Genomic DNA, 26018 nt, shown 5'->3' on the forward strand with positions numbered 1-26018 from the left:
GCTTCGAGGGCCCAGAGTTTGGATTGTGACTGACGGGCAATGGCAATGTTACCGGTAGGTAGGTTCAGTGATGTGACAAGTGTCTGAAGTGTGATGGCATACAGCCAGGAAAGAAGTCAGAAGAGCTGTACCCTGATGGGGGAGAATCAGGGAAGGGGAAGAGAAGAACCCCTGGCCTCAAATGGTGACCCACTCCCCAGATACAGAAGGGACTCCATCCAAGGTGACACTGAGTTTCTTGCAAGGCAGCTGTTGGAGAGAGGGGTTAGGGTGCTGGCATGACGCCATTCCCCAGTGTCACCAGCTGGGCTGCCCTCCATCCATGCTGGCTGAAGGAGTGCATACAGTAGCAATGATGGACGTAGCCCCAGTGGCCACTGAACTCTTGAGTGCTCTCACAGTAAGAGACCTTTGTCCCAATAGCCTCCCACCCCATGGGGACCCATTTCACAGACTGGGAGGCGGAAGTCCAGAATGGGAAGCCCCTCACCCAGGCTGGAGTTTGGATAAGGCCTGCATTCTGCACAGCCATTCACTTCTGGTTCTGCCATGTCACCTGACCCCCTGGGCCAAGGAAACAGCTGGTGCTTCAGGCCTTAGTGACTGACTCTGCACCCAGGCCCCCACTCCTTCCTGTCTATGTGACTCCTAGGATGAGCCGCCTCTGAGCACCTAGCCCATCAATAGCCGTTCTCTTCCTCTCTCTCCCTCCACACCTTGTTCACTTCTGTCCCTGGTCTGTGACACGCAGCAGATGCTCAGTACTTGCTCAGGAGGCTGCTGGGTGGGTGGAGGGGCCAGGCGTCAGCTTCTGGAAGCAATCCCAGGCTGCAGTCTCTGAGAGCCTGGAGGTAAGTAATCGCTGGAAGAATTGGTGTGACGTAGACTTACAGGTTAAGTTGGCTTCCGGGCCAAAAAAAAAAAAAGGTTTGAAGTCCTTGCGTGATTTCCTTAAGAAAATGTATTTTCAAGGAACTTTGTGAAGACCCTGGGTGTGCATGGGTTTCAGATTTTGACATCAAAATAAGCTTGTCTGCGAGGTCCGATTTCTGGAACTTTCTAAAATGACCTCATCCAGTAGTGGTAAGGTCTACACATCCATGGCAGGGAGGGTAATTGCATGTAGACAACATGATCAGGCCCCACGTAAGGGAGCGAGCCAGCAAGAGATGCAGGGGCCAGGAGGCAGGGGGCAGGACATAGTCTGTTACCCTTTTCCCCTTTAGTCCTGAGAGACTTCCTGGAGGAGGGAAGCTTCTCGGCTGTTTGGCCCAGACTCCTGCCAGCTGTTCCCGCCACGTGGGCTATTTCTTTGAAGCTACCTTGTTGGGCTGCTCCAGGTGCACATGGCCGAGCTTCCCCCCCCCCCCCCCCCCCGTTCCCAGGGACAGGGTGTCCTTGGAACACAAGCACTTCCAGGTAAGCAGGACCCTGGCCAGGGTGCTGCTGATAGGATCGGAAGCGCCCGTCCCCCACGCGGCTCCTGGCAGAGGTCGCTCTTCTGGCTGTCACAGTGTTGTGGAGGCCCCACCTCACTTCTCTACTGCTCCCCACCTGGCTTCCCTACTCTGCCAGAAAGGGAGGTGCCTGCCTGCCATGACCACCACGCAGGGAGCAACTGACCGGCAGCTGCCAGCCTGGGCAGTGGGCATTGATGCTGAAGTCAAGAGGCCGCAGGAGAGCTTGTGTCCCAGACCCTGATGCATGTACCACCACCCCCAGCCCAGGTACGCCCTACTGGGTGTAGGACATGGGAAAGCCTACTGCCAGGGGAGGGACCTGCCAGGCTTTGAGTCCTGGGCACATCCAGCCCAGGTACACCCTACTGGGTGTAGGACATGGGAAAGCCTGCTGCCAGGGGAGGGACCTGCCAGGCTTTGAGTCCTGGGTACAGAGGGGAAGGCCTGGCCGGGAGAAGCCCTCTGAGCTCTCAGCAGGGACCGACTAGGCATGGGACAGTCTGGCTGGACCCAGCTCTCTAGGGATTCTGTCTGACATGCCGTACAACCTTGAGACCTAGTTTAGGTCCTGCCACATGTGTGCTGCTTTGTCCGCTTACCTCATGTTCACTGCGCACAGTGGGGGTGCTAGAACTGTAGTGGAGCAGGTGGAGCCCCTCAGTGTGAGCTGGGCCTCCCTGAGTGTGGGCATGGAGCCTTGAGGTCAGCAAGGTGAGTGGGAAGGGATGGTGAGAGACACATGTTGCTGCCTGCACAGTTCACAGGTGCACCTGCAGAGGAGGCAACCTCGGTTAATCTGGGGTGGCCAGGATCAGGGATTGAATCCTGTGTCCACAAACTAGCAAACTGTCAGGCCCTCAGTGCCCTGTCCTTGCCTGACTTGTGCATGAGCAGAGAACAAGGAGGACTTGGCGGGGTGGTGGGGGCTGTCGGGAGGGTACTTGTGAGGGTGGGCTGGGGGCATATCCTGCTCTGCCCTACCCACTGTCATCACCACCATGGCCGCATTCCTCCTGTTGTTGTGAAGGTTAGGACAGGACACTTGGGCAGGGACCCAGCTCTGGCCTCAAGTCCTTTACCACCTCCCGTGCCCAGGGAGCATTCGTGAGGGAGGCCAGGGTACAGATTTGGGGGACAAAGGCTGGAAAGCACACAGCTCCTTGCACCCCAAGAGGCTTCTTAGGGAGAGAAGGGCCCAGATTCCCAGTTCCAACAAGGTGTCCCCTTGGCTCTGGGGACTGCCGGGGAGGGGTCCCCTGCTGACAAGATTGGGCCATCAGTGGCTGCTCTCCGGGTCTTCCTCCTCCTGCACTGTTGGCAGAGAGGGACAAGTGGGAGGAAAGAGGAAGCAGGCAACCTTTTAGCAGGAGTGCGGCCTGAGCAGCCATGAGCATCGCTGATAATCACTCCCATTTATCGGGTCAAGAGCTTTTGGTCATCTCAGTTCATCTCCCATGGTCCCAGCCTCGTGAGATGGGAATGTAATTGCATCCATTTTTCAGATGGGTAAATAAAAAGAAGCTTGCTTCTCTGCCTTGCAGTGGGCAGGATGAAGGAGTCTGAGTGGAATGTCACAGCGAGGGCCAGGGCCCGGGGCAGGTTGGAGAGTTCTCAGTGGTCTTTGAGCTTCTATTTTTGGAGAGGTGTCAGATTATCAGTGCAGACCCTGGTGCTTCAAAAAGTTCTTAGAAAACGGAATTTAAAAGTCAGTTTACTTTGATGCAGAGAAATTTCAAAATCCATGTGAATGAGGGAATTTTTTTTTAATTGGTGAAAAATGCATAGTATGGAAAAACTACACCCTGGTTTCAAAAATGTTTGCACCAACGTAAATTTTTAATCCCATTTTCCGCAAGCTTTTTTGAAGTCCCTTGAATGTTAAAGTGGGTGAAAGTATCCTCTCCAGCTAGCACATGATGCTTTGAAAAATCTTCCCAATAGCTCAACACTTTTCTTCTGTTCAAATTTTTTTTTTATTATTAATGCCACAAGAGAGTCACAGACCAGAGGAGCTAAGGCAGTGATGGGGATTGAGGGGACATGAATGGTGTCTGGGACAAAAAGGACATGGGGTACAACAAGGGAGATTAGAAGAAAGCCTGGGTTTTTGCCGATACCAATGTCTCAGTTTCGATTGGCTGGCAATGAAGAATGCACTGCATTACTGTGAAATGTTGGTTGGTAAGAGAGGACCCTGGGTGAGCCAGATGGAGACCCCAGTACTGTCTTCACCATGCTTTCATGAACAAGAATGCTGTGCCAATCAGCCAAGGATGTCCGAGGCTGGGTCTGCCCCTTGTACTGTCCATTTGCCACCTCCAGGGTTCTGATGCCCCCACTTCACAGATGGAAAAACTGAGGGTGCCACAGTAGGTCCATGGCAGAGACGAACCACAGGACTAATCAGTGCTGAAGCTGGAAGGGATGGAGCCCCACTTGTGGGCATGGGCACTGCCCAGCTCCCAGAATGCACCACTTCCTCCCCGTCAATTCACCTTGCAGGGGCAGCCAGGACTACTCTCCTCAGGAACTGCAGAGCTGTCAGAGAGGAAGACCAGTTATTCCCCTGGGTTTGAGGATGGGGGGAACTGGCAGAAGGCAGTATCCAGGCAGTGTTAAGGTCAGGGTAGCATCTTCCCAAGCTGGCTGGCAGCACCTTGCAAGTGCCCCTATTCACAGGGTTGGGTATTGGAGGGATGGGTGGTCAGATGGATAGATGAGCGCATGGTGGGGGTGAGGGAGAAATGGGCAGCGTGGTGGGCAGGACAGCAGGACCAGGCAGGCACAGATGCCCAGGGTCAAGCTGTGGTGCTGCTGCCTCCCGCATGTGGCTTTGGCTGAACACTGTCTCTGTGCCTCACTTTCTTCATCGTTAAAATGGGGGTGACGGCAGTACCTGTGCTGCCATGCCTGTTGGCAAGATTAAAGAAGCGACATGGAGGCAGTAACTACGGGAGAGGGGGGACGGGCGGTGAGATTGGCTGCAGGAGTCTTCATAGCGAGAGATGGCCACCGGCATGAAGCCCTCAGAGTGACCACTTAGTTAAAAAGGGAGCAAGGAAGAGCTTTGTTGCATGGCCACAGCTCAGATCTGAGAGCCAGGCCCCGTAAATGCACGTCCCTCTTCTTCCATGGCCTCACCTGCCAATTGGGCGTGATAATGATGCCCCTGGTGAGGTTATGGTAATCGGGTGTGTGAGTGTGTGTGAGCATATTTGTGTGCACACATATGTTGCTTATATGTGTGATAGCTAACACGTATGATGTACCTGCTGGCATTTGGTGAGGGTTGAGTAACTAGGAAGGCTCTGTGCCAGGAGCTTCTGCTCTACATCCCTGAAGAGACCGCATGCTTGGGAGAAGGGCTGAGTGTTATGGATTCTGAAGGCCACGGGGGGTCGGGGGAAGAAACTGCCCTTCTAAGCTGGCGACCAACAGCTGCCCATGCCTGTGGCCTCCCCCACCCCAAGGTGTTTGTAGCCAGAAAATCTGCATTCCTATTGCACCGCCCTCCAGCTCCCAAACCCTGGCATTTAATTCTGCTTTATTTTAAGCTCTGAGAAAAACAAACAATTTATTTTAAGCCGGCTGCTCTCGCGGTGACTGGTACACCGCGTGTGCTCCGGTCTCGCCCTGCCAATTCGCTGCCTTCGTTTTTCCCTGCCGCTCAGAGAGGAGACTGACGCCCAGAGGGAAACGGGAAATGCGCGGGCTCTGCTGGGTGTGAAGACTAAGTGACACCCACCGGTTGGCCCCCAGCTGCCCCTCCCCTGCTGCAACAGGACCCAGTGGGGGGAGGATTGGAGGGCTCCCCGCTAGGGGCCCATTGCACTGTTTAGCCACCTTTCTGGTTTCTGGCCCAACAGTGTGGGAACCAGGTCCCCAGGAGCTCCTGACTGCCCTGGCTGCTGTAAACAGTGTTGGCCACAAGGAAGACCCCCATGCCTCCAAGGTCACAGGAGTCGCTGAAAGCTGACGGGGTTGAGGAAATTGGGCTGTGTTGGGGTTGATTTGGAAGGTGTGTGTCGGGCCCTGCACTTGAGTTGTTTTTCCCCCTTTTCTATCTAAAAGCTTCTGCTTGGTTCCCAACGACATTTCTGAAACTCCACTTCCCCATCTGTAAAATAGGATAAAAATCATCTTCACTTCCTGTTAGGCTGAAACCACACACAGAGAAATGGCGTTTGTCACCCACCCAGCCACCCACCTGCTGGTCAGAGCAGTGTCCTGGGGGCCCAGTATTCTGGCCTTGCTTTCCTGTTCATGTGGTGCCCTGGTGCGTCAGCCAGCTTGGGAGCACTGCATTTTGTCATGCCCTGTTCCGGACCTTTCCACCCATGTTCTTTCCCTAAACTCTCAAAACAGCCCTGGGAAACCAGCAGCAACAGCAGCAGCCGCTTTGCAAACTCTGGCTCTGGGAAGGAACTTGATGCACGCAAGGTCACACCAGGTGTGGAAGTGACCTTGAGCAATTACCATTGTGTTTCTGACCTACAACTTCCTCATCTGATCCTGGAGGCTCAGGACGCCCACCCAGGGCTGCTGTGAGGATGTGTGAGGCAGGGACCAGGGAGCAGGCTGAAAATCCCAGCCAGATGTATCCCAGAGTGCACAGACATTAAGAGGAACCTGGTCACATGCACCTGGCAGTGCACACACACATGGAGGACAGGAGCATGGTCATGTAGACATGCAGTTCATATACACACACAGGACAGGAGGCTGGTCATGTGGACACGAGGTAAATACACACACAGGAGAGGAACCTGGTCACATGGACACAGCAGTATATACACACACACACAGAGGACAGGAGCCTGTTCACGTGGACACAACAGTGCAAGTGCACCATGCATGTCTATGAGTTAACCATGTGTGGCTCGGCCAGGCTAGAGCCCCTGGCAAGCTCTGGGTCAGTAGGTAACTATGGGTGCTCTTCTGATGGCTGGTCTCCTGACAGTGGGGTCTGGCTCTGCCTCCCTGTGTGGCTGTAAGCTGGTGTAGGCATAGGCCTAAACAGGAAGCTCCCCGAGGCTGCAGGCCCAGGGATTAAGGACTGCCCCACTGTGTGTCCTGAAGCCTGTGTTCCAGTAGGAACACAGTTCTTCAGCTGATGCCCTATCCCAGGAGCCCTCTCCTGGGTCCTGTCGATGGATTCATCCAGGCATCAGCTGGGACTGTCCTGCCTTAATGCTTGATCTTACGGACTTCTCCAGTAGTATCCTCCATTGCCTCTTATGAGCCACAGCCCCGTGGTCCACTGCAGGTCAGCAGGCAGAGGCACCTGGCTAAACCCACCTGCTTGCCCTCTGTCTCCTTGAGCTCTCCTCCACTCCCAGAGGCAGAAGAGTTCTCATGTGCCCTGTTACCTGGCATCCCCCCTCCTCATTCTTGTGCCTGCTGCACTGCTGCCCCAGCCCCCTGCCTCTCCTGGGGGGCCCTGAACTAATTACAGACTTCCCTAAGCCACTGAGAGGAGAAGCTAATTAAATCAGAGTCGGCCATCCATTTTCTGGCTCTGGGATGGGAGCCTAGCACCACACAGCCTTGGTAGAGTGAGAACTACGTTCAGCCCTTACAGCTGGGCCTGGGGAGAACAGGAAGCTGGGACATTTTTCTACCTGCTTCTGTGTGCATTGTCGGGGTGCCCCTTGCAATCTGTTTGCAGGCCTAGAAATTAGGGGTGCAGCCTGGGAAGGGTGTGTGAGAAAGAAGAAGTTATGGCCCATCCCCTGTTAGCAGGTGTATGGTGGGGGCAAAAGCCCCAGGCATTCAGTGCCAGCCCTGCCCTTGCCAGGGGAGTCCCCCAGTGGGGGATCCCCCACTGTGACTTTCATCCCCTACTATTCAGCTCCCTGCTTAGCTGTGTCCCCTGATTCCAGCTTCCTGTTAACACACGCCTTGGGAGGCAACAGGAGGTAGAATGGGTGCCTGCCATTCTGAGTTCCCCACTGCCCACTCTGGCCCAGCCCTATTGGAACCAGAGCATTCGGGAAAGTGAACCTGCCAAGAAGAGCTTGCCCTTTCCATGCCTTGCCTCACCCATAAGTAGATCAATAAATTTAAAACACCATGAAATGTATTGCACAGCCTCCAGTGTATAGCAGGTGCTCCACATGGTGTCTCCCAGCCATCACATGGTGCAGATAAGTGCCAAGTAGCAATGACTCCATTTGGCAAACAAGGTTTGCAAAGGCGAGGTCTCTGGGCCCTGGCCACATGCTACAGTCCCATGGAGCTGCCCTGGCCACAGAGTGAGGTCCCATGGATTAGGCCCTGGCCACAGAGTGAGGTTCCATGGAGCAGGCCCTGCCACACAGTATAGCTCCACAGAACAGGCCCTGCAACACAGAGAATGGTCCCATGAAGCAGGCCCTGCCACAGAGTATGGTCCCACTGAGAAGGCCCTAGCTACAGTGCAATCCCACGGAACAGGTCCTAGCTACACAACGCAGTCCCACAGAGCAGGCCCTGGCCACACAGTAGAGTCCCACTGAGCAGGCCCTGGCCACACAGTAGAGTCCCACTGAGCAGGCTGTGGCCACAGAGTATGGTCCCATGAAGCAGGCCCTGCCACACAGTAGAGTCCCATGGAGCAGACCCTGACCATACAGTGCAGTCCCACGGAGCAGGTCCTAGCTACACAGTACAGTCCCACAAAACAGGCCCTGGCCACACAGAGTATGGTCCCACGGAGCAGGTTCTAGCCACACAGTAGAGTCCCACAGAGCAGGCCCTGGCCATAGAGTACGGTCTCATGGAACAGGGTGTATGACACCCGCAGAGGGCAGCCAGGCCAGAGCAGGCCTAGAGAATGAAGGAGGCTCGGGTTCCCTCAGAGGCATAGCAGTGACTGCGCTGGGAGGTGGCTATAAATATGGGAGGCGAGGGGCTCGCTAAGTAGGCCAGAAATGTGTGCTAGTCATTGAGGTCAGAGCGGCAGTGCGGGCTGGGCACCAAGCATCCAGGAGACCGCTTTCCCTGGGCTCCTGTGAAGCCAAGACACAGAGGCCAAAGGCCATGCCAGGCCAGGTGCACGCCCTCTGCTCACCTGAGACACATGGGTGCCCACCCTAAATGCTTACCTCCTTGCAGCCCAGACCCAGATCAGGTCCTTCCAAAGCCCCCCATGGCCAACACAGCAGGGACAGTCCCCCCAGAGGGCAACCAGGAGCCATCAGCTTAGGAGATGGAGCCACCAGCTGTGGCCACGTTGGCAAGAAGGCACAGTGGTGAAACAGTCACATGCCTGAAGACCACATGGTCCTTGGCCACTCGGCACCTGCAGGGAGGCAAGACCCCTAGGATGCCCCTAGTGTGCTGATGCTCATGGAGCACCCTCAACTATGTCCTGGGAACTCACTGTTCCTAATGCATGGCATACTGCTCTCAGTCCAGCTCTTTCGGGACAGGTGACCTTTGAGGGATCAAATGGACCTAAGACATGTCCCACGTTCCCCATATGCTATAGGGTCAGTCTTCAGTTTGAGGACCTATGTGGGTGCTTGTGCTTTTAAAGAGGATATGGCCCCAACAGGTGTCAGATGCCTGCTGGTTCTTGCCCACTGGCCACTTGCAGACCTCCTAGCTGGGGGAAAGGGTGTCCCAGTCCTCCCCAGGTGTGGTTTGTGTCCCTTGCTGTGCCGGCCACATGAGGGCCAGGTACAGAGAGCTCTCGACAAGCCCTCCAGGAACTGCTGAGGGCCTTGTCCATCCATTACCCTCCCGCCTGCTCTGGAGCCACTGTATCTGTGACCATTGCCACCTCAGCTACAGGGAGCAAGCACTCTGGGTCATCTGTCTTTCTAAGGGCTGTGACCTCGGAGCCTGGGGTCAAGCACAGGACCAACAGATGATGCCTAACCTGCATTCCAGAGCCTCCAGGGCTCACTGGCCCTGAGACCGCCCCCCACCCCAGCGTGTAATGCGCCTGCCCAGGCGCAGGCCACCCTCCTCATCGGTCAGAGGGGTGGGAAGAGCTCTCCCTGCTCCCCAGGTGCGTGGCTTCAGTGACCCCACTCCAACATGGGGCCCTGAGCCCAGAGTAGGGAGCCTCCAGGTGTTAGCATCAGTGATACCAGTGTAGGGCCCATAGCGGTGCAGGTGAGAGAATGGCCTTGCATCGAGGACGGATGGATAAGTCCCAGCAACTTTGGATGTGCCCCTCTCCCTGTGAACAGTGGGGCGTTCTGGCCCAGGCCATGCCCTACGCTCCACCTTCAGTCTGCAGTGGCCCACTGCCTCCTATCCCCAGGCTTGATGGGGATACGACTGAGGCCAGAACTCCTACCTGCACTCGCATGCACGCACGCCCCACCTCCCCGCCCTCCCCCCCGCCCACAGCAGTGGCCAGGGCAGCCCTGAGGACTCCCAGGTGCTGGGTCCCAAACAGAGCTGGTGGGAGGGTTCCCACCTTCTTGGATTCCTCACAGCGACAGGAGCTGGTGTGACCTTTGCCATGGGTTATTTTTAGCAGAGCAGGTGAGGGACAGTAAGAACCCGCATGGGGAGCTGACTATAAACTCGTGCCTGGAGGGGTACTGGGTTTTTCCGCAATGCCTGTCTGAACACTATAGCTCTCGAAAGCACTGCCTTGCCAAGTGTGATGCCAGCATCTGAGGGTGCCCATTGCACAGAAGCTTTTATTGAGGACGGACACCCTTAGTGCCCTATGCTGCTGACAAACAGCCACAGGCATAACGGTGTGTGACCACAGCCAATAAAGCCAGCTGGTGCTGTGGTCACATAATGAAAGGCTGAGTGACTTGCCAGAGCCCTATGGAGGAGCAAGCAGGCAGGGCCAGGCCCTATGCCAGGCTCACCTGTCTCAGTCCCAGGGACCTTCCACTGTCCGTGGCCCCTCTGGTGCTAGAGGAAGAGACGCTGGCAAGGCTGGGGTGCAGGCATAAACATTTGAAGGAGAAGATTCATTGGGGGTAGGGAGCAAGAAGAGACAGCAGGGGCGTGGAGGGAGCTGAGAGCTCACCCACAGAATTCCAGGGTGACAACCGTCCCAGGCTCAGTGCTATGCTATTGGGGTTCAACAACTAGTCCTTGGAGCAGTAGGTCTTGTGCTTGGGGTGGCTGTATTTGGGGGACCGGTATCCACTCCATCAGCCCTGGCAAGCCAGAGTGATTCAGTGCAGGGCAGTGCAGGTGTGAGCCAGGGCTGGTGGTCTTGTGCAGGCTGCTGACCATGCAGGAGACAGGTGCCTGGCAGAGCCCCTGGCAGGCAGAGGCTTGCTTTGTTCCAGGGTGAGACTCTGTGACACACATCATCGCCACATTGCCCATGGGGAAATGGGGCTCAGAGAGGTGCAGTGAGCAGCCCAGGATCACACAGCCCCAGGGGGTGTATTTCAGAGCCCTTGCTGGCCACAGGCCATCTGGCCTCCAGCCAGGTTGCTGCTTGTGGACCTGGGTCAGAGCCAGGCTTCCAGCCAGGAGCTCATGTTGGGCTCCCCCCCGGGGGTAGACCTGGCAGTCCCAGATGGGTCTCGTAGGAGGTCAGTTAATGCTGCAGGAATGAACAAATGGCATCTTCAGATTTCTCCTCATCTTATCAGAAATCAGATGCCAGGACGCATCCGTGCCTTCCCATACTCCTGTTTCCCAGGCACAGCACTGAGCCTGCAGTTGACCGGGTAGCTAACTGCAGGTCACCCCACAGCACATGAAGAACATGCCAGGTCCTTGCATGTGTGGGCTCATGGAGGAGACCAGGACTGACCCGGCATTCCAGGGCTCCTGTCCCCTGTCTGCACCCCGGGGGAGCTGCCTGCTGGTGGACTCACAGAGCCCAGGTGCCAGAGTAGCCCCTCAGGCCAGCCAACCCTGCTGCTGGGATGTATCCCAGAGCCAGCCTGCTGCAGGTAGCTCGAGTGGGTGGCCCCAGAGCAAGCTCCCGCTGGCTTTAGTGCACATGTTGGGGCCTCAGGCCCCCCTCTGTTCAGCGGCTCCAACTGGACAGAGGGACATGACAACACATGCAGCTGCATGGGCCACGAGTCCACATCCAACAGGTTAAAGGCAGAGTCTGAAGAAAACTCCTGGGCCCAGCACTCTGGTGAACTCATGGGAGACCCACATGTTGACCAGCACCCAAGAGATCCACCCAGGCAAGGTCAGCGCTGCCCAAGAACTTTGTCTCCCAAGGACAGTCAGTTCAGTTGCCTGCTCCCTCCCCGGAGGCTCCTGAGGCCTCTCCCTCCTCCTGCTGCTCCCCCAGCCACCTGCAGGACACTCCAGCAGAATCTCCTCGAGCATGCAGCAAAGGATGGCAGGGTGGGGTGGGTTCCATCAGGCAGGTCTGCAAGGGGAGCATGACATGGAATCTTGGGCCACAGCTCTGTCTCAAGTCCCATGCCCATGGGGCTTGGGGCTGTTTCCTCTCTCCTGGCATCGGTCCCCCTGTTGGCCAGGTGGTACCCTCAGCTGTCCCACCTGTTTTGGATTTGGTCAGTGTCTGCCTGGTGTTCCTGGCTTGGTGACTGTGGCCTGCTCGTGATTGTCCCTGGGCCAGACTCCATCCAGGATGACAGCTGCTGGTGTGAGCGAATGAGTGTGGGAAGCCCTTGCCATTGGTCACTGCATCCCAGAAAAACCACCCCAGGGGCTGCTTTCTGCAGAGTGTGCACAAGGCCCACTCTCCCCTCCCGTGAATTCTTTGGCCCCCAACTGGCCTCAGGGCTATTGCACAAACCGGTCTGTTGCCAAAAGCATGGCCTCTGCTTTCACAGTGAGTGGCTGCTCAGCCCTCAGACGCAGCCCAGCCATCATCCCTTTGGTGGAGTGCCTCTGCTCCTGCCCCGGATGTCCCAGCTCTCCACCACTAAGGCTGAGCTACCCCTGACCCACCCCCCCGCCATGGGCAGCCAGGCACTTTGTGAGTGTTCAACTTTCCATCTCCAGGCCCTGATAGGGGCAGGTGCTGCCCAGCATCATGTGCCCGCACTGAAGTGAGAGGTGGTCAGTTCTCAGTGGGTTTTACGCATGAGAAGTCAAGCCAGAGAGGTTGTGGGGCTTGCACACAGTCGCCCAACCAGTCTCACGGAGCAGAGGTTTAGAGGTTTGAGCTGAGCGCGCCCAATCCAGCTCCTGGCTCTGCACTTATCACCTGCTCCCACATCGCATCTGGCTTCAGTGGAGGATGTGGGTAGATGAGCCCCCCTCACCCCGTAGACCTACTTGACTTCTGGTTCTGACTCGAGCTCAGTGACCCTAAACTCACAGCCTCTACCCTCCAGCCCTGGGCTCCCTCCCACCATGGAATAGAGCAGGTACTCTGTATGTAGTCAGCTATTGCAAGGGAAGAGGGTGTTGGGCAGGGGGTTGGCACCCAGAAAAGTGCTCAGCAGAGGGAGCCAAGGTGGCCCCTGGTCCTCCTCAGCATGCTGGCTGCAGTCCCAGCAGCATCCGCTTCCAGTCACTCAGCAAGTGGGCTCCCCCTGGTGCCCCGCTGCCCCTGTCCTCTCAGCCAACCCTTGTTCCCGGCTGCTTTGGAGAGGCCCCCAGTCCTGAGACACACTGCTGTGTGCCCCCAAGCAGGTCACTCGCGCTCTCTGGACCGGGGACTCAGTAACAAAGTCTGCTGGGGTGGCGGCGGGCAGTGGCTGGCACAGTAGATGCTCAGTGAATGCCAGGTCCCCTCCCCTCTGATCTGACCTTCTTGGATCCATGGTCCCCACTCCCTCCGTCCCTTCCTCTTCCTCCTCCCCTTCCTCCTCCTCTTCTTCCTCTTCCTCTAGAAAGTCAACTTTCCAGCAAGCGGGCGCACACACAGAGATTTAATATTAACTAGGAACCCCAGCAGTGTGCCAAACCTTCGATGAGAGCTGAATAAACATTGTCGACCACAGGAGCCAAAGAAACAAATCACTAATGGTGGCATGTCAGGCTCTGGGTGGTTGAGAGGAAGGGATCTCAACCCCGCTGAGTGCCACGCCAGGCTCCGAGGTCCTGGTCCCAGGAGGGATGCCTCCGGATGGGGGTGTCTTAGTGAAGCTGTGGTCTCCCTTTTCTCTTTGCTGGAGGGATGCCCACTAACTGACGCGCTCTGGGAATAGCAGTTCCTAACCCAGAACCCAGAGAAGGGGTTCAGTGCACCGGGAACTTGGCAGCGAGGGTTGGGGCAGGAAGTGGTGGCTCTCTGTGCTGTAAACCCATGCTAGGCAGTCCAGCCAAGGACTACTGAGGCCAGCGTGTGCCTAGTGCTGGGGACGCCACAGCAAAGCAGACCCAGTTTCCTGTCCCCAGAGGGTCCCCTCACCCAGCACATGGGCACATAACAAGGTCACTTGCAACTGTGTACAGGGAGGTGGATGGTGGGGTGGAAGCTGGGGAGGCTTCTTGGAGGAGGGGCTGCTGGGAGGAACAGAGCGGGGGGGGGGGGGGGCGGGTGAGCCACAGAAGACATCCCTGGATTGGTACACCAACACCCTGCCCCCGACAGCCCTGGTGAGGAGCTGAGGTTCCCACTGACAGCACACGGGAGCCAGGGCAGGATTTAGAGATGTGTAGGATGCAGCAGACTGAGCTGGGTCTGTGGGTGTACATGCCAACGAGGCACCATTTACTGCAGAAGGCAGTTCCCATGAGGCTGTGTTTCCTGGGCCTGGAAAAGGCGGCCTCCCCCGGGGAGTCCTCCCAGAATTGCTCCTGATTGCCTAGGCTCCGTGTCCCCCAGGAAGAGACGCTCCAGGTCTCTGACTGGTTCCCCTTGCCAGGCTGGCCCCACAGAAAGAAGGTGGAAGCAGCATTGACCAGCACAATCCCCAGTCCCACATAGGGGGAGTGCCTGGCAGCCAAGGACCTCAGTCCTTGCACAGCCATGGCAAGGCCCCTGGGCTGGGAGTGCAGCTTCACACAACCCTCCCTCCAACCCCAGGTCCCTACTCACTGCATCAGTTTATCTCGCTGCAACTTCAGCTCTCTCCCCTGTGCAGTGCAGCTGAGGCCCACACAGGCATGCCTATCAGAGTGCCTGACACACAGTGGGGTACTCATGAATGAAGGACTGGGGGCTGCCACAGGAGCTGCAGGCCCAACCCCTCTGTGGGAGCTGGAGACTCAAGGGAATGGGATCTAATGCCAGGGGTGTGGAGTTGGGCCTGTCAGGGTCCTGGAGAGGCTGCTACTGGGACACCTGCCATTCTGCCAAGTGAGCATCCCTGGCCCCATCTTGCAGGGAAGCAAACTGAAGCTTGGGGCAGTGGGAGTGGTGGGGAGGTACCGCTAAGCTGTTTGCCTGAGGTCACACAGACCATCAGTGAGGGGGCCAGAGGGGGCAGGAAGTTGAGCCACAAAGCCACATGCAGTCCCCAGTCCAATTGGCTCAGGGAGTGGGGGTGGGACCCCGGGATGGGAGTGTTCTGCGGGGGCCAAGTCGGGCGGTGGGGCCCTTGGAAGCAAGGTTCCACGTCACCCTCAAGGTTGTAGCCTGAGAGACCCTGGATTTTGTGTCTCACTCGAACGCCAGGCAGGAATGGAGGGAGGGTTTCCTGGCTCTAGCGGAACAGGATCAGGTTCTGTCAGCCCCGACGTGCACTGGCTCTGTACTGCAGTGTCTCCAGGCCTCTGCTGCACTTCTGCAAGATGGGGGCAGCCCAGCATTCCTTAGGGCAATTTTTGGAGGTCAGAAAGATCATCACCCCAGGCAACATTCTAGGTGGCCACCAGCCAGACCCCTGCCCACTTGTCTTGGGACGCTGAGCCAGGCAGGTGTAGGTGTAGCCCTCCTTCCTGTTCTCTGAAAGAAGGAGAGGTGTGCCCAGTACTTGGCTGCACCACCCTTCTCTCTGTGCCCTGTGTGTACCTGGCGCATCCTCCCCCTGCGCTTGTGCTTCTACTTCAACTCCTGCAGGCTGATCAACGTGGCTTGCCCCCAGCTCCCACCCCTGGCAGAAAGCTGGCTGCCCTGCACTGCTGTTTCTTGGCTCCTTCCCCAGCCCCTATCTCTTGGTCCGCATCCCCCATAAACCAAATGGTGCCGCCACCCACAGCAGCTGCCAGTGATCCTGCGCTGGCCTCCTGCCGTGCTCCCCCTTTTGCCTGTGGGTGACCCTGACCTGCAGTCTGCAGGCTTCCCGGAGTTGCAACACTGGTGCCATTGTTTGTCTGGTTTCACAACAACCCTGCCTAACCAGCACCCCCTGCACCCAAACATATCCTGGAAGGACAGGCTCCTAGGCAAAGGTGGTCGGAGACCCAGCAGGGATGTCTAAGCCAGGTTATCTACCCTCCAGCACAAGCTCAGGCAGCAGGCCACTCACCTGCGTCTCAAACCTCTGTTTGCACAACTGTGAAATGGGAGAGTGTGATGGGCATTCCTGAGGGTGGTTCCGACCCTTGACGAAGGAGTCACTCAACTGTAGACTCATTCAGGTCTTGCCTGCAGGACCTGCTGCATATTGGAGCCTGGGACCCCAAGACACATCTGATGTGGTCCCACCCCCACAATGGAGGCTGTAGGGTGGGGTCAGAGTTGGGACAGGGAAGGAAGGCGCCGACCTGGGACTGGTGATATGAGGATGGGACAATAGAGTTGGACTTTGAAGAGTGAGTAGGAGTTCATGGGCGTAGAGGCCAGCAGTTCCTGCCCCTCCAATCACACTGCCCCTGGAGGTAGAGCATTGTCTGACCACTGGCTGGGGACCTAGAGGCTGAGGATACAGCGCCTGCAGTGCCAGAGAGATGGGCATTTGGCCAGGTGTCAAGTCTATGCTTGGGTTCTGGGAGTCTTTGACCACCTTGGGGTTTGCTTTCTGGTGTCTGCAGCAGAGAGCCCCACCCATCTAAGTTGAGGGCTGTGGGGGCAGGGACAGACAGGACCTTGACCTCCAAGTGGCCCTCATCAGAAGCCCACAAGCATGATTGACCCAAGGATGGTTATGTAGCCCTGCCCCTCCTTGCCTATGCTGGGCAGCCCAACGTCGAACAACCTGCTATTGCAAATCTCACTGGCCACCACAGGGCTGTGGGTCGTGGGGCCTCCCCAGCCCAGCCCTACCAGGCACCAGTATACCCCAGTCCACGTGGGCCCTGTGCTGGGCTGGCTAGAGCCATTGTAGATTCAAAGGCCTGCCCAGAGGGCCAGCCGGCAGCCTGCTGCCTGGAAAATAGAGCACCCATCTGTACCCTGAGATGGGGGCATGTGAGTTTGGTTTGGGAGTTCGGCCCCACCCAGTGCATGTGTGGGGGCAACAGTCTCAGTGAGGGGCATTCCCACTGGGCTGCCTTCCCAGGGCCTTGGAGTCCATCCCTACCCCTTGGGGCCAGGGCCCCGTGTAAGCACCCGGGGTACAGTGGTCCCAGCATTAATGCCTGACTGAGGGGCAGGCAGGACCCTCTGATGAGGCATAAGGGCCAGGGGGCCAGGGTGTGCCCAGTGGGTCCTGCCGGCCAGGGCCCTGCGGGCAGGCGCTGGAACCCGCTCCCTGCCACGGCCCCTGCGCACGGCTTGGTCTGATTTTGGTGCAGTGCAGACTTCCAGCTCCTCTAACGAGACAAATTGATAATTCTGTGCCAGCGTCGGGATGCAGTGGCTGCTCGTGCGGGCAGCTCAGAGATGGGGTGTGGGGGGAGGTAGGGACAGAGCATGGAAACCTCTGGCCCCTGGAGTCTGCACCTGCCTGCTGAGGCAGTCACTAGCCCTGCTCCTGCCCCTTCCCCAAACCAGGGTCTAGTCCTGAAGTCCCGGCACCTCCGAGTGCCCAAGCTCTGGCAGGGCACCCTCTGGAAGAAGGGGTGGGCCTCGGAGAAGGAGCCTCCCACATACTCTGTAGAGAAACACCCCTCACTGACAGTGACCTTGTTCTTTAGGCAGTGGTCTCTCTCCCCCACCTCCAATCTGGAGTGCAAGGGGCTAAGTGTCTACAGGTGAGGCAGGAGGAGAGGGGGCAGCTGGCTGGCAGGTGGCAGGAGGAGGGAGGGCAGGGAAGGGGGAGAAGGGTCCAGTCCTGCAGACTCCTCCCTGGGCTCCCTGGACATGAAATTTGCAGCCCCAGGCTGGTCATGGATGCCCTGCAAAGAGTGTGGGTGCTACTAGGCAAGTATCCCCTGAGGGGGGTCTTCTGCCCACCGACCCCTCCCTGGGTTCTCTAGTGTTGTGTGGGCAGCCAGGAGCTTGTAGATGATGACAGTAAGGAGCTTGCTGCCCTCTGTACTGGGGTGGCCCCACAACCACAGGTGTGTTTAGACCTATTCCAGATCAGTTCTCCCTATGCACCCCTTGTTCCCCAGGCCTGGGGGTGTCCTGACCTCTTATGGGGGTGCCCCTGCCCAACTAAAGGAGTCCCCTAAAAAGTAGGGAGAATGTGGGGCCATGTGCACTATATCCTCCCCTCTGTGCTCCCTCTGCCCCCGCGCCCCACCCGCCCCTCCAAGGGACCCCTAGCCCAGCATCCCACTCCCCTCCACCCCTGTGCCCTTGACATTCGCTCCCGCTTTTGGGGAGCGGACATACGCCAGGGACACCACCAGCGCGGGTTCCCGCGGGAGGAATGGAAACCGCAAACAACGGTGGTGGTTCGGTCCTCCGTGCGCGCCCCTCCCTCGCCCCCGCCCCTAGCCTCCCTCCCTCCCGCGCTGCGTTTCGCCGTGGCAGCTGCGAGCTCGCCCAGCAGCGCCCCCGCCCCCGGCGCGGCGGGATGGTACAGTCTGCAGAGGGACCGCGCACGCCGGCCGGGCTCCGCGCGCGGCGCCAGCTGCCGCACCGCGCTCCGGGGCTGCCCGCCCGCCACCGCGCACCCCTGCCGCCGACTGTCGGAGCCCCGTAAGTACCGGCGGCCCCCAGCATGAGGAAATAAAAATAAAAAGCGTCGCGCTCGGCTTGCCCCTGCCTCACGGACCCGTTTCATTTGGTTTCTCTTGGTTTCTCCAGTGCTGATGGTGGCGGCGGCGTGTGGGGAAGGAGGGGTGCGGGGGGGGGGGGGGGAGCCGCTTGTTTATCTGGGAGCCGCGGAGGGAGACGCGGGAGCTAGGGTCCCTGTGTTGGAGAGGTTGGGGGTAGGCGGAGGGCGTATGCAGGCGGGGGGCCTCGGGCGGGCGGCGCACGGGGTCTCAGGTGGATTGGGGGCAGCTGAGGGCTGCAAATGCCCCCCGAGGATGTTACGCAAGGGCTTGGGAGCCAGTGGCGGGGAGCACGGGTTCCTCTTTCAGAGCTGTGTCCCAGAGAGAGGACAGCGACCGCGGGGCGTCCCCTGTCCACCCTGGCTGCGGTCCAGGGAAGGAGGCAAGGGGAGATCCCACCGCCACCATTGCCGCCGCCGCCTCGAAGGGTCTCCAACAAGCTGGCATGGGCTGTGCCGGCTGCCGGCGCTGGTCGGCCAGGGCAGGTGGCAGCAAGGCTGTGTTCCTGGGTCCCCTGCATGGCTGGTGAGGGGTGGCCAAGCCATTTTGTAGCAGTCATGCTGGGTGGTGGAGTTGGCACTCCCGCCCGGAAGCCGGCTCCTCCTCGGTGGCCCGGCCGCTAGGACACCTGGGGCTCTTCCCTCCCTGCCCCCGGCCCGCCCCGCAGGACGAGCATCTGGAAACGCAGCGTAAAGATGGGCCACTGCCTTTTTCTAGTGGCCCGTGGGCGCGCTGATGCCACCCTTTGCTCTGGGGAGGGGTCTTGGCGGCACACCAGGGCCCTGAGGGTGTAAAGTCCCCCACCCCTCGGAGAGGCGCAGCCCCTCACGACCTTCAAAAGGGTGAGCAAGCAGCGAGCCTGCAGTCACCCCCAGCCGTGAGGAAGGGGCTCCGGGTGCTCCTGCATTTGCTCTCCGCTGGCTGGGAGGAGGCAGAGCTGACGTTTGGGGCAGTGCCAGTCCTGAGAAATTCTCCGTTGACGTGTGCGGTGGGAGGGCTCACAGCACATACGCCTGTGAACTTTAGAGCGGCAGTGGCCGGGAGGGGTACGACCTGGGGGCGCCGCGGGCTGTCAGCCCCACTGCAGCGCACCTATCGGTACGGGGCCACCAGCTCACTCCAACCCACACGCATGAGCTCAGCCACCCACAATAGCCTTGTCCCCGCCCAGATCACACGCATGGGGAGTCCCCAAGTCCACATGGATACCGTAGCACCTGAACACAGAGCTCACAAACCAGGAGACCGCTCATCACATGAGCACAGGACACGGGTACCCCTGGGAGTGCAGCATGCCTGTGCACATAGGTACATACAAGCACATACAAGCAAGCCACGTATGCCTCCCCACAGGCACGCCCCCCCCACCCCCCCCGTGAGCCATATCCCTGTGGAAGAAGCTCACAGGCTCCCAGGGCTGACCACATGCTGGAACATACCCACAAGTAAAGATTGTCTGTACACAGGTGAGGGAGTCGTTTCCATGGATGCTACATGTACACCTGCCTTTCATACCCTTGTGTAAAGGGGGTCCTGCGGCCCTGGGGCCTGCCTGGAAGGACAGAGGGACACTGTGTCCACACGGGCCAGAGCCCAGGGCAGCCCCACAACCAGGGAGCCAGGCTTGGGCATGGCAGGGCCATCTGGAGATATTGATGCTTTTGCTGAGGAGACTGCCCTGAACTAGAGAGGGAGAAGATGAGGGGTGAGCATCGCTGCTCCCCACAACCCAGACCTTTCCTGCCAGCTGCCTCCTTCCACCAGGACACCCTACCCCTTGCTGATGGGGATGCATGGGTTTGAGAGCTGGGGACCAGAGTCTCTTCCAGCAACTCCCAAGTCCTTCCCCAGACCAAAGGTTGGAAAAGCTGTCTAGTTGGAGCAGGTACAGAGCCTGAGATACTGACCCTGCTGTTGTCAATCACACATGTGAGTCCAGGATCTGGGTGAACAGCCGGCACCCACTGTGCTCACTGCCCCATACACTTCAGCTGGCAGGTCACCTCCCAGCCTATTGTCCTCTCTGCCCCCCCCCCAGGTGAGGATAATGGTGTCCAGAGAAATGAAGTCACCCAGAAAAGGTTACCCGACAGGGTTATGGGGAGGTGAGGCCATCAGGATTCCAATCAGGGAGTTTGGCATGTTGTTTTAGAAGACTCCAAGAAACGGATAAAGGCCTGTAGGGGAAGACACCCCAGGCAGAGTGGCCTGTCCCAGGAAGCTGGGTGCTCCCGCCCCTTGCCATGTGGAATGGACACCGCCCCAGCCAGGTATGTCTCTAGCCAGGCCCATCTCAAGGGGGAGACTGAGGCCTGGCCAGAGAAGAGGTTGGCCCAAGGTCATGCTGTTTTCTTGGCAGAGGGGGGATTCTGGCCAAGCTCCCTCAGGCCCCAGGTCCCTGGCAACACAGAGCTGCCTGGAAGCCTGGTCCCCACCAGGTACCTGGCCCCAGATCAGGACGAGAGCCCCAGGCCTAGCTTGCCTCTGCTCCTGGCCCACTCTGACCTTGGGGACTCTGCTCACCTTGCCTGCTTCTTGGTGACCCCTGACCCTGCCCTGCCTTCTCAGAGCCTTGGTCACTGCCTAGGGTTGTACACAGTGGTGAGATTGGTTTCGACCTGGAGCTGGAGCCAGAGAGCTGCAGCCTGCTGTGATTGGCCAATTCCAAGGTCAGGAGGGGAAGAAGGAAAAAGTCTGGCAGGTGTCCAGTGATTCTGGGGATGCTGGGGCTATGTTACCGTATGCACCCTGGGTTTTTACCCCTTCCACTCTGTACCCAGAGACCTGGGGGAGATGGGGAGTGAACTGGGGGCACCCACAGGCTGGCTCCTGCTCTTGCCCCATCAGTGACAAAGGAGACTGACCCTGCCCTGGCTTCACCCTACCCAGCTTAGACCCTCCTTGTCGGGGGGCTTAGCTGTCATGGGCAAAAGGAAGCTGCCCCTCGGAGGGGAGCCCAGAGGGCTACTCCAGAGAGACATGCTGGGCTTGGGTTTAAGGCCTAGGGCTGCTGCTGTTGCCCAGCTGTGGGACCTCAGGGAGACACGCTGATCTCATAACCCTCTCTGTTCCCTTCCCTGGAGCTGAGGCCCCAGCCTAGGGCCATGGGAACAGCGGTGAGGCAGGCTGAGGACCCCATGGTACAGGACACAGCTCCTCCAAGCCACCCTGGCTCCGAAGCGGCATGGACTCCTTGTGTATGTGTGTTGTAGGTGCTAGACCGCTCCCAGCACCCCCAGCCCGACCCCTGCCTAAGGTGCAGTGCAGCGGGTTAACAGAGGTCTCTGTGTCTCTGTGTCTCTGTGCTGATGGCGTATGTAGGAGAAGGAATGAATGTGAGATGTGCAGCAAGACAGGGTCTATCTGGGCTGTCGGGGGTGTAAAATTGAGACCCACTCTCGACCCTGAAGAGCCAAGTGACTCAGTGCAGTGTTTAGCCTCTTGCATGCAGACTTGGTTTTCTGCCCTGTAAAATGGCTGTGTGCTCCCCAGGAGCTGGCTGTAGAGGGACAAAGCCCTGGGCCCTGCTGCCTCAGAGCAGGTACAGAGGAATAGCCAGGGAAACTCCATGGGATTGGAGTCCTACAGGCATGACCAGGGCCAGAGCTGACTGCCGGGAAAGCCAGGGAGCCCTTGCTTGGGACAGCCTAGGGACCCTGAAGCTCCAGGGGTTTTGAGGTGATGCTTGCCACGGGTAGAGACCTTGGACACGTCGTGTCACCCTCCCCCCACCCTCCCCTGTGAGCTGACACCTTGCACTGGACCTCTTCAGGTCCTCAGTGAACCCAAGGCCTCTAGCCCTCGGGGTCCTGGGGCTGCGATGCTGGATGTCTGAGGTGTCTTCTCCCTCATGGTCATCATATGCCATGTAAAAAGCCAAGGCCCAGAGAGGCTGAAGATCTTCCCCAGCCGCAAGGTGAGTGAAGGGAAGCCAGGCCCCTGGGGCTCCTTGCCCTTTGCTACTTTGCGGGAGCTGCTCTGCACCCAGAGACCCCAGGGGCAGGCACTGAGCCAGCCCCAAGGGAACTTGGAGCCTGGGAGGCCCTGCCCCAACCCTGGGAGACCAGTACCCCTTCTAATCTGTGCCTCTGGCCAGCTGTCACCGTCAGTGTTGTCATCTGAAGAATGGGTATAGCAGCACAGAGCTCAGGGGCTGACTGCTGTCCTTGGTGGCTGTGGCCGGTAGCTAGCATGTCCCCTCTAGCACTTCATCCTGGCCAGGTGGGAGGGTGAGTGCTCACCCAAGCTTCATCCTGGGCAGCTGTGTGCAGTCAGACGCGTGCCTTGGCCTGTTTGCTGGCCTGTGAAATGGGGGCAGTATGTGCACCATCTTCCCCGCGGTGGGGAGAGGCACGTGGGGTCCAGGTACAGTGCTCAGCCTGGGATGTGGTCCAGAGCACGCTCGGTTTCCTCGCCCGTACCAGGGAGCAGCGAGTGTTCCTGAGCAGCCATGGGCGCCTGCGGAGCAGGCCCGGCTGGCTCAGAGCTGGTCTGCTCTGGGGGTGGTATATGCTGAACACCTGCATACCCCTCCCCATTGCTGTTCCCCGAGTGCTCAGGAGTGCCAACTGCTGGCACAGGTGCATCAGGTGTCAGGATTATGTGGACTGCTGTCCTATCTGTGAATTTGGGGGCCCGAGACTGAGGGGTGTCCCAGAGGCTGTCGCCATGGCTGCTGAGGCCCGGGGACAGCTGTGCATGCCTCCTCATTGTGTAAGGGTTTGCTGAGGTCATGCAAAGGAAACACTTGGCTCCAGGCCCGGCCGGGGATCGATGATGAAGTGGTTTCCTCCCGTGGTGCCCAGAGACTTGGGTTTCAAGCCTGAGGCCTGTGTCGACCTCTGCGTGACCTTGGGCGTGGAGCCCTGCTTCTCTGAGCCCAGAGTCCCAACATCCAGGGACTCATCTTGCAGACAGTGTGTGACCTGACATGACGAGTGGGGACAGGCCTGTCCCTCTTTGGGGTGTCTGCAGTCATCTTCGTGGGGACATGGCCTGTGGAGGGAGTCTCTGGGATTGGGTGACTCTGTTTCGGGCCCCAGCACTGTGAGGCTCGGCTAGAAGGAGGCGTAGGGCTCATGGGTGCCTGGGCCCCCTCTGCAGGCCATCCTCTATAAGGGGGCGTAGGGCTCATGGGTGCCTGGGCCCCCTCTGCAGGCCATCCTCTGTAAGGCAGTGGACACCCTGACTGTCCACTGGATGACTTCTTCCCAGGCTGGCTGCCTCCAGCCTGTGCATGCCACGCTAACACCAGTATATGTCTGGCACAGGGAGGTGGTGCATTAGGTGGGGGATCCTTGGGTAGCCTTTTTGGGGGTGTCCCCCAACCTGCCTCATGCCTCCATGCTAGGTGTTGGCCAAAAGCACATGTGGACCTATTTATGCTTGCTGCAGCGATCTGTCCCTGTGAGGAGAGTGCCCTGCCCAGCAGGTCTGGCTTAGCGGTGGGCAGCACAGTGGTTAGGGACAATCCTGGCCGCTTACCTGCTGTGTGTCCTGTGTTGAGACACCTCAGTCCCCTGAGCCATGAATCAGGTGGATCCGTACCTACATGACCTCAGGACTGGGAAAGAGGCTGCCTTGTGTGGACAGTGAAGGTATGTGCCTACTGTGTGGCACTCTCCCCACCTTTGATTTTTCTTCTCTTAAGTTCAAGGGACCTTCAAAAAGTTCTTAGGAAAAATGGGATTAAAAGATAGGTTGTTCTGATTAAAAAAAAAAAGTTTAAAAGCCCAGCATAGATAGAATCTTGGGATAAGTTTGCGGAAAAACTCTTATGAGAAAGCTGTACATGAAATGTCCAGTTCTCTCACACATTTCCAAAGTCTCCTGGTTGATGGCATCGAGTTTCAGGGTTGCTTTGGTCTAGAGTGAGAAATGCTTAAGAAGCTAGGTCCTTGTCAGGACTCCAGGCTGGTGGGAGCAAGCAGGGGGCCCAGCTGTCTCCTGGGAGCATTTGTGCATTGCCTTAGGCCATCGGTCTCTGCCACCCACTGCCCTGGACTGCTGTGTGGGCTCAGCCAGTGGATGTGTGCATCCATGCCCTGGTGCAGCAACTGCTTAATAAAGAACAGGGCTCAACCAGTGATGACATTCCAGCCCAGGGAGGAACTGGACACACACATGGGACCTCGGGCCCACCGTCTGCAAGAAGGAAATAACAAAAGTGCCCAAGATGATGCAACAGAATGAATGTGCTCTGGCAGAAGCTGCAGAACCCATCCCAAGCTTCAGCCCTTCCAGTCGATGGTGGCCAGGCTCAGCCCTGGGCTCAGAAGACAAGACAATAAGGATCGAAGCCATGGGACAGCTGGGACAGCCGAGGCCAACAGTGCATGCTGGCTCGTGCCAGATTACTGAGCGGGCTCCAGCAGACAGACCTCGACAGCAGTGCATGTGTTAGCTCAGGATCCGTGGTGCCTTCTGAGAAGGGAGTCCACAGACAGAAGAGGCCTCAGCCAGCTTGGCACTCCACGGGGCTGTTAGGATCCTCATCATAAATGGTTCCACACAGGCAAAGGAGTGGGCCTGGACCACATGCTCTGCCCACCAGTAACCCCCACCTGGCAGAGCCTGCAAGCCAGACTGTAAGCTCTCCTGGCTTTCCAGTGACTTCTTGGTGGTGGCTGCCCAAGTGGCCCAGCAAAATCTTCTGGACATGGCACAGGCCCTGGCTATGCAGCCAGAGCAGGTGCCAGGGCCAGGTCCAGGGTGGGAGGCAGAGACCCAGCCAGATATTCCAAGTGACCCTGTGTGAGTCATGCCTTTCTAAATGTCAGTCTTCTGTGTTTGAAGCAGATGCCTTGCACCCCACTACAATAAATGTCAACTCTGGATTTGCACCAGTCGTGGTTGCAGGGCTAGGGGGAAGGAGCAGGTACCTGGGCACAAGTGTGGCAGTGATCAGGAAAATGGGGCAGAGGGTAAGAAGCAGGTGGCCGCAGCTGTGCAGGCTCCTCTGTGGGGGGCTCTGCATCTTAGCTGCACCCTAGTGCGGCCCCGCCATGGGCGACAGAGTGGCCTGTAGCACTTGAATTACAGCCAGGTGGCTGTGCCCCTCCTAGAAGACTCCCAGAGCCCAGGGGCTGGGGTGGAGCCCCACCCTGACCACTACCTCCTGTGTATTTGGGATGCTTAGGCTGCGGGCTCCCAACGTCTCCCAGCAACTGTCTGAAGGCCAGCAATGAAGAGCTCTCTGGGCCTCTTCTAAATTTATTGACTTCCCCGACTCACTCCAGATGATAAGGAGGCTCTTCTGCTCCTCCTACCCCAGCCGCTTTGGTTTCTCTGAACTCAGAATGACTTGAATAAGGGAGCAAATAGAAATCAATAAAACCAATATCAGGAGAACCTGAAACAGTGCCAGGCTCCATGCCAGCCCCAGAGATGCTCCAGCACCAGGCTCTCTGAGTGAAGAGTGGGGGGGTGAAAGAAGATGGAAGATGGTCACTGAGGGAGGGTGTACAGCTGAGACCCTTGGCGGGACTGACTCCCCGGCCAGGGACTGGACCTCACCATCACCCTGTGGGGGTCCTTGGGGCCTCAGTTTCTCTGTGTGCCAAGTGGGGTCCCAAGGGTGAGTAGTGGTGGCTTGGGCTTTGACCCTTCTCAGTGGGGATAAATGCAGTGAGGGTGGCTTCTCTGCCCCCATAGCCTCTGGGGTGGGGCACCTGAGCTGAAGGAAGACATAAGCTCTCCCTGCCCCAGTCC

The 26018-nt window shown here is 58.2% G+C and overlaps 1 protein-coding gene across 3 annotated transcripts in view; it reads left to right on the plus strand.

Moving 5' to 3' along the window:
• Positions 1 to 26018, plus strand: part of ATP2B2 (ATPase plasma membrane Ca2+ transporting 2) — a 174452-nt gene that overhangs the window by 48752 nt on the left and 99682 nt on the right. Inside the window, exon 1 of one of the 3 annotated variants that reach the window (XM_004581302.3) lies at positions 18083 to 18231. The exons of the other annotated variants lie outside the window; for them this stretch is intronic. The gene's annotated coding sequence lies outside the window, so the exon portion shown is untranslated. Of the gene's footprint in view, positions 1 to 18082; positions 18232 to 26018 lie in introns of those variants that run through there. 3 annotated transcript variants of the gene reach the window in all.

Source organism: Ochotona princeps, chromosome 21 (assembly GCF_030435755.1).
Source record: "Ochotona princeps isolate mOchPri1 chromosome 21, mOchPri1.hap1, whole genome shotgun sequence".
Taxonomy (NCBI): domain Eukaryota; kingdom Metazoa; phylum Chordata; class Mammalia; order Lagomorpha; family Ochotonidae; genus Ochotona; species Ochotona princeps.